This window comes from Tachyglossus aculeatus, chromosome 4, assembly GCF_015852505.1.
Source record: "Tachyglossus aculeatus isolate mTacAcu1 chromosome 4, mTacAcu1.pri, whole genome shotgun sequence".
NCBI lineage: Eukaryota > Metazoa > Chordata > Mammalia > Monotremata > Tachyglossidae > Tachyglossus > Tachyglossus aculeatus.
In genome coordinates, this window is record NC_052069.1 from 74,899,057 (window position 1) to 74,911,186 (window position 12,130).

At 48.2% G+C, this 12,130-nt stretch overlaps 1 protein-coding gene across 3 annotated transcripts in view; it reads right to left on the bottom strand.

Annotated features, from left to right (window-relative positions):
- EBAG9 (estrogen receptor binding site associated antigen 9) overlaps positions 1-9,943 on the bottom strand; it is a 43,451-nt gene extending 33,508 nt beyond the window's left edge. Inside the window, exon 1 of one of the 3 annotated variants that reach the window (XR_005450385.1) lies at positions 9,920-9,943. The gene's annotated coding sequence lies outside the window, so the exon portion shown is untranslated. Of the gene's footprint in view, positions 1-9,288; positions 9,307-9,919 lie in introns of those variants that run through there. The other 2 variants (XM_038745572.1, XM_038745573.1) reach the window with 2 other exon arrangements.
- Positions 9,944-12,130: the final 2,187 nt, after the last annotated feature.

Consider the following 12,130-nt stretch of genomic DNA (forward strand, 5'->3'; position numbering starts at 1 on the left):
GATGACAAGTGTTTAGAACAATGTGATGAGAACTGCCTGCTTAATAATGGTATTTGTTAAATGCCATATAAGCAGCTAGGAGAGTCCTGTCCCACAGCGGGTGCACAGTTTAAGAGAGACCCCCTAACTGTGAGACTATGAGCCCATAACCTTGGCATTATCCTTGACCCCTCGCTCTCATTCCCCCCACATATTTAATCCATCACTAAATCCTGTTGGTTCCACCTTCACATCACTAAAACCTTCCCTTTCCTCTCCAGCCGAACTGCTACAACTTTAATACAACCACTCATCCTATCCCACCTGGGTTATTCTTTCAGCCTCCTTGCTGACCTCCCAGCTTGTCTCTCCCCACTCCAGGGCATACTTCACTCTACTGCCCAGATCATTTTTCTCCGAAAATGTTCAAGACATGTTTCTCCACTCCTCAAGAAACTCCAGTGGTTGCCCATCCCCACAGCACCTGTATATATGTATATATGTTTGTACATATTTTTTTACTATTTATTTATTTATTTTATTTGTACATATCTATTCTATTTATTTTATTAGTATGTTTGGTTTTGTTCTCTGTCTCCCCCTTTTAGACTGTGAGCCCACTGTTGGGTAGGGACTGTCTCTATATGTTGCCAATTTGTACTTCCCAAGCGCTTAGTACAGTGCTCTGCACATAGTAAGCGCTCAATAAATACGATTGATGACGATGATGATGATCCACGTTCACATCAAAAACCCTTCACCACTGGCTTTAAAGCACTCCATCGCTTTCCCTCTCCTACCTCATCTCACTAGTCTTCCACAACCCAGCCCACACACTTAGCTCCTCTAATGACAACCTTCTTACTACACCTCAACCTCGTCTATCTCGCCGCTAGCCCCTCATCCAAATCCTGCCTCTAGCCTGGAACTCCCTCCTTCCTCAAATCCGACAATTATTCTCCCCTCCAAAGCCTTACTGGAGGCACATCTCCAAGAGGCCTTCCCTGACTAAGCTCTCCTTTCCTCTTCTCCCATTCCTTCTGAGTCACCCTGACTTGCTCCCTTTATTCATTCCCACTCCCAGACCCACACTTAAGTATATAGTTGTAATTAATTCATTTATATCAATGTTTGTCTCCCCCTCTAAGACTGTAAACTGGTTGTAGGCAGGGAATGTGCCAGTTTATTGTTATACTGTACTTTTCCAAGCACTTCGGATAGCGATCTGCACACAGTGAGCACTCTACGATTGAATGAATGAAAGGAAGAGCAGGTAGATTATCCCAATTTTACAGATTTTACAATTTTACAGAGGGGGCAAGGTGATGGAGTGCTTTAAAGCCAATGGTGAGGAGTTTTTGTTTGGTACAGAGGAGGTTGGGCAACCACTGGAGCTTTTGGAGGAAGGGGCCTGTCTTGTCTTAAGCGGTTTTTGTAGAAAAATGATCCGGGCAGCAGAGTGAATTTTGGACTGGAGTGGGAAGAGACAGGAGGCTGGGAGGTCAGTAAGAAGACTGATCCAGTAATCCAGGTGGGATAGGATGAGTGATTGTATTAATATGGTAGCCATTTGGATGGAGAGGAAAGTGCAGATTTTACTGATGTTGTGAAAGTGAGACCGACAAGATTTGGTGACGGATTGAGTATGTGGGTTAAATGACAGAGGAGTCAAGGATAATGCCAAGGTTATGGGCTTGTGAGAGATGGAAGGATGGTGGTGCGGTCTAGTCTTGGGAAAGTCATGGGGAGGACAGGGTTTGGGATGATAAGGAGCTCTGTTTTAGATATACATATATTTCATGATAGCCTGCTGGGGCTAATAACAATGATTCATTCATTCAATCGTATTTATTGAGCGCTTACTGTGTGCAGAGCACTGTACTAAGCGCTTGGGAAGTACAAGTTGGCAACATATAGAGGCGGTCCCTACCCAACAGTGGGCTCACAGGCTAGAAGGGGGAGACAGAAAACAAAACAAAACATATTAACAAAATAAAATAGAGTAATAAATACATACATATATACAGGTGCTGTGGGGAGGGGAAGGAGGTAAGGCGGGGGGCATGGAGAGGGGGAGAAGGGGGAGAGGAAGGAGGAGGCTCAGTTTGGGAAGGCCTCCTGGAGGAGGTGAGCTCTCAGTAGGGCCTTGAAGGGAGGAAGAGAGCTAGCTTGGTGGATGTGCGGAGGGAGGGCATTCCAGGCCAGGGGGATGACGTGGGTGGGGGTCGACAGCAGGACAGGTGAGACCAAGGCACGGTGAGGTACTTATTAAGTACTTACCATGTGCCAAGCACTGTTCTAAGTGCAGTGGGCGGGGGGAATACAAGGTAATCAGGTTGCCCCAGGGTAGGGCTCAAAGTCTTAATCCCCATTTTATAGATCATCATCATCATCAATCGTATTTATTGAGCGCTTACTATGTGCACAGCACTGTACTAAGCGCTTGGGAAGTACAAATTGGCAACATACAGAGACAGTCCCTACCCAACAGTGGGCTCACAGTCTAAAAGGGGGAGACAGAGAACAAAACCAAACATACTAACAAAATAAAATAGAATAGATATGTACAAATAAAATAAATAAATAGAGTAAAAAATATGTACAAACATATATACATATATACAGGTGCTGTGGGGAAGGGAAGGAGGTAAGATGAGGGGGATGGAGAGGGGGACGAGGGGGAGAGGAAGGAAGGGGCTCAGTCTGGGAAGGCCTCCTGGAGGAGGTGAGCTCTCAGCAGGGCCTTGAAGGGAGGAAGAGAGCTAACTTGGCGGATGGGCAGAGGGAGGGTCACACAGCTGACAAGTGGCAGAGTCCGAATTAGAACCTACAACCTCTGACGCCCAAGCCCGGGCTCCTTCCCCTGAGCCATGCTGCTTCTCTAATAGGTGACTTGGGGGCTCTATAAATAACACCAACTTCATACGTTTGCCAGGGTGAACCCCAACAAAGGTTGAGGAGTTTCTGAATCTTTCCTATTTCTTACTGACCTTAAATTTGACCTGGCCCAGTCTGCTGACTCGCAAGTTTGGGCCGTTGGCATTTGTAGGTCCTCAACTTAGCATGGCTGGGTTGGAAAATGCTCGATTGTGATCGTGGACATACAGCTGGTTGACCATGGCAGTGTTTACTTGTGCTGGCCTCCTGTTTGGCCTGTGGTCACTCGAGTCTCACAGTGGCTACTGTATGACTCACGCTGAAATGTCTGTGGCAGTAATGGAGACCTAAGAGTTCCCGGGGCAGGCTCAGGGATGCCACTGGTAGTTTGGCTTGAGGCTTCCCTCTGCTGATTGAGCAAAATGTGACATTTTCTCCCAGAAACATTCATACAAAAGAACCCTTGTTCTCTGCACTCTTATCCCAGGACATAAATTCTTGTGAGCAGTAAAACTGAATCCCATGGGGAAGACATTTCAAGAACAACTCTGCCGCGACAAGGAAATAGAGAGCAGGAAAAAACACTCTTCTGTTCTTCAAAGAAAAAAACACGGTAAACCTGTCTGTAGATGTCACAACAACGCTGCGTCAACATCAGCGGAATTATGAACCTGAATGCTTCTTTTTAGTATGGGAACTGGCATGAAGGGCGTCTAAGGGGGTTTTGGCTTGGCCCGGTCTAGAGGAGGCACAGGTGTGGGTGCCTTTCTGGGACTCCTCCGGGTGGAAGATTCTTTGCCGAATCTTTGCAGGAAGCGGGAATCCACCATGGCCCCGGGAACCTCTCTCAGTTTTAGCATCCATTCCTAATCCCATCTGTTTGGGAGCTGGTTGGGGAGTAAATCAATCAATCAATGGTATTTAATCAATCTTTACTGAGCACTTACTGTGTGCAGAGCACTGTACTACGAGCTTGGAAGAGGACAATGCAACAGAATTAGACACGTTTCCTGCCCACAACAAGCTTACGGTCTAGAGTTAATCCCTTCTGGGGTTTGGGGGAGGCTCTTGGGAACATCCTAGCCCCTGAAGTTTCTTTCGTATATCAGCTGCTACGGGGCCTGGGTTGGTAGGGTGCCCCACCCACTTTCTGCTACCAGGGTGGATTGGCATCTTCTGCCACGGGGTTCCTCTGGGGCCAGTGGGCTGACCCAGCCCCGGCAGGAGGGAAGAAAGCCCAGCCAAACTCTGAAGTTATATGTTGCCAATTTGTACTTCCCAAGCGCTTAGTACAGTGCTCTGCACATAGTAAGCGCTCAATAAATACGATTGATGATGATGATGAAGGGAATCACTGCTCCACATGGAACCAACCACGGCTCTCTCCACCCACACTGAAGTCCTTCATCATCCAACGAGCTTTCACCGATTAATTTCTCAGCAGCTTGAGCTAGAGGCCTTCAGCCAGCATTTTAGCACAAGTTTACACCCTCCTGAGCATTCGTGTCTATACGTCCACTTTATTTCTGTCCTCTCGTTCATTCAATCGTATTTACTGAGCACTTACTGTATGCAAGGCACTGTACTAAAAATCTCAAAATCTCAAAAATCTCCAGTGGCTACCAATCAACCTACGCATCAGGCAGAAACTCCTCACCCTGGGCTTCAAGGCTGTCCATCACCTCGCCCCCTCCTACCTCACCTCCCTTCTCTCCTTCTACTGCCCAGCCCGCAACCTCCGCTCCTCCACCGCTAATCTCCTCACCGTACCTCGCTCTCGCCTGTCCCGCCATCGACCCCCGGCCCACGTCCTCCCCCGGGCCTGGAATGCCCTCCTTCCCTCTGCCCATCCGCCAAGCTAGCTCTCTTCCTCCCTTCAAGGCCCTACTGAGAGCTCACCTCCTCCAGGAGGCCTTCCCAGACTGAGCCCCCTCCTTCCTCTCCCCCTCTCCATCCCCCCGCCTTACCTCCTTCCTTTCCGCACAGCACCTGTATATTACGTATATAAGTATTTATTACTCTATTTATTTTACTTGTACATATCTATTCTATTTATTTTATTTTGTTAATATGTTTTGTTCTCTGTCTTCCCTTCTAGACTGTGAGCCCACTGTTGGGTAGGGCCCGTCTCTATATGTTGCCAACTTGTACTTCCCAAGCGCTTAGTACGGTGCTCTGCACACAGTAAGCGCTCAATAAGATTGAATGAATGAATAGTAAGTTAAGCACTTAGTACAGTGCTCTGCACACAGTAAGCGTTCAATAAATACGACTGAATGAATACAAAGTGCTTAGGCATTGTACTCAAGTTGTAAATAGAGAACCAGAGAAGCAGCGTGGCTCAGTGGAAAGAGCACGGGCTTTGGAGTCGGAGGTCATGGGTTCAAATCCCAGCTCTGCCAATTGTCAGCTATGTGACTTTGGGCAAGTCACTTTTAACTTCTCTGTGCCTCAGTTCCCTCATCTGTAAAATAGGGATTAAAACTGTGAGCCCTACGTGGGACAACCTGATCACCTTGTATCCTCCCCAGTGCTTAGAACAGTACTTTGCACGTAGTAAGCACTTACCAAATGCCATTATTATTACTATTATTAAATATATTCACGTCTGTCTCTCCAGGTACAGTGGAGATTCTGTGGGCGGGGAAAGGGTCACTTTGATATTCTGTTCTTATCACCTAGAGCAGAGCACCACATGAAGCATGCTAAATACATGGTGCTATTATTACTACTACTAAACCCATGGTATTTATGGAGGGCTTATTGGGTGTACAGCACCATACTAAGAGCTTGGGTGAGTACAGTAAAATAGAGTTGATAAGCACAATCCTTGCTCTCAAAGAGCTTAGTCTAGTGGGAGTGACAGACATTAAAATACATTACAGATATGGGAAGTGGCAGAGCCTAAGGATAATTCTAAACGTAAGTGCTGCGGGGTTGGGGTATTAATCAAATTTATTGATCGCTTACTGTGTGCGGGACATTAGACTGAGCGCTTGGGAGAGTACAAACAATATAACGGACACATTCCCTGCCTGAATCAAGCTTATAGTCTAGAGGGTGTACCTTTAAAATAATAATGATGTGCCAAGCACTGCTCTAAGCACTGGAGTAATAATAATAATAACAATAATGGCATTTGTTAAGCGCTTACTATGTGCCAGTCACTGTTCTAAACACTGGGGTAGATACAAGGTCATCAGGTTGGCCCACGTGGGGCTCACAGTTTTAATCCCCATTTTCCAGATGAGGGAACTGAGGCCCAGAGAAGTGAAGTGACTTGCCCAAGGTCACGCAGCAGACAAGTGGCAGAGCCAGGATTAGAACCTGTGACCTCTCACTCCCAAATCCACTAAGCTACGCTGCTTCTCCAAGCGGTACAGACTCAAGTGCCCAGGCGGCGCAGATAAAGGACAAATCAAGTGGTGGGGAACTGATGACTGATTGATCAGGGAGGTTCTTTTGGCAGAGATGTGATTTTAAGAGGATTTTCAAGATGGGAAGAGTGGTGGTCTGTGGGATATGAAGGAGGAAGGAGTTCCAGACTAGAGGGATGTGAGAAAAGGGTCAGCGGAGAGATAGACAAAAAGGAGGTACAGTCAAAGTACAGTGAGAAGGTTGTCAATCATGATGGGAGCAAAGTGTACAGATTGGGTTGCAGTAGATCAGTTAGGTAAGGTGGGAGGGTGAGAGCTGTTGAATGCCTAAAGTCAATGATAAGGAGTTTTGTTCTAATCTACTAATGTAGTATTCATTCGTTCAATCGTATTTATTGAGCGCTGTGTGCAGAGCACTGTATTAAGTGCTTGGGAAGTACAAGTTGGCAACATAATATTTTCTGTTTAGTTTTATTAGCACTCACTCCAATACCACTTCTAACTTGGCTTATACTCGCACTACACTTTACTCCAAAGCAAATGGCCTCCCCCTCCCCATCCCACTTTACCTCCTTCCCCTCCCCACAGCACCTGTATATACGATGTTTGTACATCTATTTATTTTACTTGTACATATTTACTATTCTATTTTATTTCCTCCACTCCCTAACAAAAATGATGGTATTTGTTAAGCGCTTACTATGTGCCAAGCTCTGTTCTAAGCGCTGGATAATTATGGCATTTGTTAAGCCCCTACTATATGCCAAGCACTGTTAAAAGCACTGGGGTAGATACAAGGTAATCAGGTTGGACACGGTCCCTGTCCTACATGGGGCTCAGAGTCTCAATCTCCGTTTTCAGCTGAAGTAACGGAGGCACAGAGAAGTGAAGTGACCTGCTCAAGGTCACACACCAGATAAGTGGCGGAGTTGGGATTAGAACCCACAACTTCTGACTCCCAAGTGTGCGCTCTTGCCACTGGGCCGTACTGCTACCCTACTCCCTTCCTTCTTAGACTTGTCTAAGGTCACACAGCAGACAAGTGGGGGAGCGGGGATTCCCCAGGCCCACGCTCTCGATCCACTAGGCCACACTGCTTCTCCCTTCTCCGTCCTTCGGCTTCCCCATTTATAAATACCGGATCTCTCTCCCTTCCTCTTGGATTGGGAGCCCCGTGAGGGCTAGGGATTGAGTCCCATCCCATCATCTTGCGTCTGGCCCAGCCCTTGACGACGGCGCTTCATCAATACCATCCGGATCGCTACGGGAGACTGGAAGTGAGGAGATTTTAGTGCCGAAAGTGAACTCGCATTATTCACTTAGGTAATCCACTTAACCTGTTCACTAAAAATAGAGGCCACTGTGCTGACTTCACAGGGCTTCCTTGTAGGCCAGTCGACGATTAGATTATAATAGTTCTAAGGTCTGGAGGGGGGAGAAAACGTCTTGCATCCAAAGTCAGACTGTAATCCTACTATATTGCCCTACCATTAAGTGACGCTGCAAACAGTCTGTTCTGGCTCCACAACAGTGCCCTGAATTCGGTTGGGCCGCCATCAGCGCCTGGCCCACGTCCTTTCATTCATTCAATCGCATTTATTGACCGCTTACTGGGTGCACAGCGCTGTACTAAGCGCTTGGGAACTACAAGTCGGCGGCATATAGAGACGGTCCCTATCCAACAACGGGCTCACAGTCTAGAAGGGGGAGACAGACAACAAAACAAACCACGCAGACCGGTGTCAAAATCGTCCTCTCCTGGCCTGGAATGCCCTCCCTCCTCACATCCCCCCAACTAGCTGTCTTCCTCCCTTCAAAGCGCTACCGAGAGCTCACCTCCTCCAAGAGGCCCTCCTCCAGGAGCCCCCCTTTCCCTCAGATCCCCCTCCCCATGGCGCCGATTAGCCCCCTTTGCTCTAACCCCCGCCCCACAGCACTTGTGCGTATCTGTACGTATCCATAATTCTATTTATTTACATTAATGCCTGTGTGCGTATCTATAATTCTATCTATATTAATGCCTGTTTACTTGTTTTGATGTGTGTATAGCTCTAATTATACCGATGCTCTTGGTGCCTGTTTAATTATAATAATGATGGCATTTGTTAAGCACTTACGATGTGCGAAGCACCGTTCTAAGCACTGGGGGGGATACAGGGTGATCAGGTTGTCACACATGCGGCTCACACTCTTCATCCCCATTTTACAGATGAGGTAACTGAGGCCCAGAGAAGTCCTCCCCCTCCCCATCCCCCCCACCTTACCTCCTTCCCCTCCCCACAGCACTTGTGCGCATATGTACGTGTCTATAATTCTATTTATTTATATTAATGCCTGTTTACTTGTTTTGATGTGTGTATAGCTCTAATTATATTGATGCTCTTGGTGCCTGTTTAATAATAATAATGATGGCGTTTGTTAAGCACTTACGATGTGCGAAGCACCGTTCTAAGCACTGGGGGGGGATACAGGGTGATCAGGTTGTCACACATGCGGCTCACACTCTTCATCCCCATTTTACAGATGAGGTAACTGAGGCCCAGAGAAGTCCTCCCCCTCCCCATCCCCCCACCTTACCTCCTTCCCCTCCCCACAGCACTTGTGCGCATATGTACGTGTCTATAATTCTATTTATTTATATTAACGCCTGTTTACTTGTTTTGATGTGTGTATAGCTCTAATTATACCGATGCTCTTGGTGCCTGTTTAATTATAATAATGATGGCGTTTGTTAAGCACTTACGATGTGCGAAGCACCGTTCTAAGCACTGGGGGGGATACAGGGTGATCAGGTTGTCACACATGCGGCTCACACTCTTCATCCCCATTTTACAGATGAGGTAACTGAGGCCCAGAGAAGTCCTCCCCCTCCCCATCCCCCCACCTTACCTCCTTCCCCTCCCCACAGCACTTGTGCGCATATGTACGTGTCCATAATTCTATTTATTTATATTAACGCCTGTTTACTTGTTTTGATGTGTGTATAGCTCTAATTATATCGATGCTCTTGGTGCCTGTTTAATAATAATAATGACGGCGTTTGTTAAGCACTTACGATGTGCGAAGCACCGGGGAGGATACAAGGTGATCAGGTTGTGTCACATGGGGCTCACACTCTTCATCCCCATTTTACAGATGAGGTAACTGAGGCCCGGAGAAGTCCTCCCCCTCCCCATCCCACCTTCCCCTCCCCACAGCACCTGTACATATGATGTTTGCAGATACTTTATCACTCTGTTTATTTTACTTGTACGTACTTACTATTCTATTTTATTTTGTTAATATGTTTTGTGGTCTGTCTCCCCCTTCTAGCCTGTGAGCCCGCTGCTTGGGCAGGGCCCGTCTCTAGCAGGGAGCGCTCAATAAAGACGACTGAATGAATGAATGAATGAACGACTGCGATGGAATACATGCATGACTGAATGACTGCGCGGCTCCTGAGGCGAGGCGAGGCGAGGCGGCGCGGAGGGGCTCTGCGCGCGCGCGCGCGCGCGCACGTGAAGCCGCTGCGCGCGCAGCCCCGGCAGCCCGCGCGGGGCCCGCGGCCCCCCCTTCCTCCCTCCCTCCCTCCCCGCCCCCCTGCCCCGCCCGCTCCTCGGGCCGCCGGGCCGCTGAGGGGGGCCGGCCCCCCGGCGCCATGCCCCCTCCCCCGGAGCCGGGCCTGCCCGCGATCGGCGCACACTCACCTGCCCCACCCCCTCCCGGCCCGCCGAGGGGCCCGGCTGCCGCGGCGGGACGCGCACGCATGCGCACGCGCGCCGCCGCTCATTCCCCGCCGGCCGCGCGCCTCGCCGCCCCCGCCATGGCCTCCGCTTCCTCCTCCTCCTCCTCCTCCTCGGGCCCTCCCCCCCTCCCGCCCCATCCCCCGCCCTCCGCGCTCCGCACGCGCCGCCTCCCTTCCCCTCCGGCGCCGCCGAACGGTCCAATCAGCGGCGGGGGCTGGGTCACGCGCCGGCGCCGCGAGCCAATGGGAGCGCCGCGTTCCACAGCGGGCGGGCGCGCGCGCGCGCCTCAGGCGCACGAGGCCCGCTCCTCTCCCTCCCTCCCTCCTCACTCCCTCATTCATTCATTCATTCATTCATTCATTCATTCATTCATTCATTCATTCATTCATTCATTCATTCATCCATCCATCCATCCATTCATCATCATCATAATCATAATAATAGTGTTGGTATTTGTTAAGCTCTTCATGCACTCATTCATTCATTCAGTCGTACTTGTTGAGCGCTTACTGTGTGCGGAGCACTGTACTAAGCGCTTGGGAAGTCCAAGTTGGCAACATCTAGAGACGGTCCATCAATCAATCAATCAATCGTATCGTATTTATTGAGCGCTCACTGGGTGCAGAGTACTGTACTAAGCGCTTGGGAAGTCCAAGTTGGCAACATCTAGAGACAGTCAATCAATCAATCAGTCATATTTATTGAGCGCTCACTGTGTGCAGAGCACTGGACTAAGCGCTTGGGAAGTCCAAGTTGGCAATATCTAGAGACGGTCCATCAATCAATCAATCGTGTTTATTGAGCCCTTACTGTGTGCAGAGCACCGGACTAAGCGCTTGGGAAGTCCAAGTTGGCAACATCTAGAGACGGTCAATCAATCAATCAGTCATATTTATTGAGCGCTCACTGTGTGCGGAGCACCGTACTAAGCGTTTGGGAAGTCCAAGTTGGCAACATCTAGAGACGGTCAATCAATCAATCATCAATCAATCATATTTATTGAGCGCTCACTGTGTGCAGAGCACCGTACTAAGCGCTTGGGAAGTACAAGTTGGCAACATCTAGAGACGGTCAATCAATCAATCAATCGTATTTATTGAGCGCTCACTGTGTGCAGAGCACTGGACTAAGCGCTTGGGAAGTCCAAGTTGGCAACATCTAGAGACGGTCCCTACCCAACAGCGGGCTCACAGGCTAGAAGGGGGAGACAGGCAACAAAACAAAACATATTAACAGTAAAATAAATAGAATAAATATGTACAAGTAAAATTCATTCATTCAATCGTATTTATTGAGCGCTCACTGTGTGCAGAGCACCGTACTAAGCGCTTGGGAAGTCCAAGTTGGAGACATCTGGAGATGTGCTCACAGGCTAGAAGGGGGAGACAGACAACAAAACAAAACATGTTAACACAGTAAAATAAATAGAATAAATATGTACAAGTAAAATTCATTCATTCATTCATTCAATTGTATTTATTGAGCGCTTCCTGTGTGCAGAGCACTGTACTAAGCGCTTGGGAAGTCCAAGTCGGCAACATCTAGAGACGGTCCCTACCCGACAATGGGCTCACAGGCTAGAAGGGGGAGACAGACAACAAAACAACACATATTAACAAAATAAAATAGAATAGTAAATATGTACAAGTAACATAAGTAAATAGAGTAATATGTACAAACATATATACATATATACAGGTGCTGTGGGGAGGGGAAGGAGATAAGGCAGGGGGAATGGGGGGGAGAGGAAAGAGGGGGCTCAGTCATTCATTCATTAAATCACATTTATTGAGCGCTTACTGTGTGCAGAGCACTGTACTAAGCGCTTGGGAAGTCCAAGTTGGCAACATCTAGAGATGGTCAATCAATCAATCATCAATCAATCGTATTTATTGAGCGCTCACTGTGTGCAGAGCACCGGACTAAGTGCTTGGGAAGTCCAAGTCGGCAACATCTAGAGACGGTCCCTACCCGACAACGGGCTCACAGGCTAGAAGGGGGAGACAGACAACAAAACAAAACATGTTAACAAAATAAAATAGAATAGTAAATATGTACAAGTAACATAAGTAAATAGAGTAATATGTACAAACATATATACATATATACAGGTGCTGTGGGAGGGGAAGGAGGTAAGGCAGGGGGAATGGGGGGGAGAGGAAAGAGGGGGCT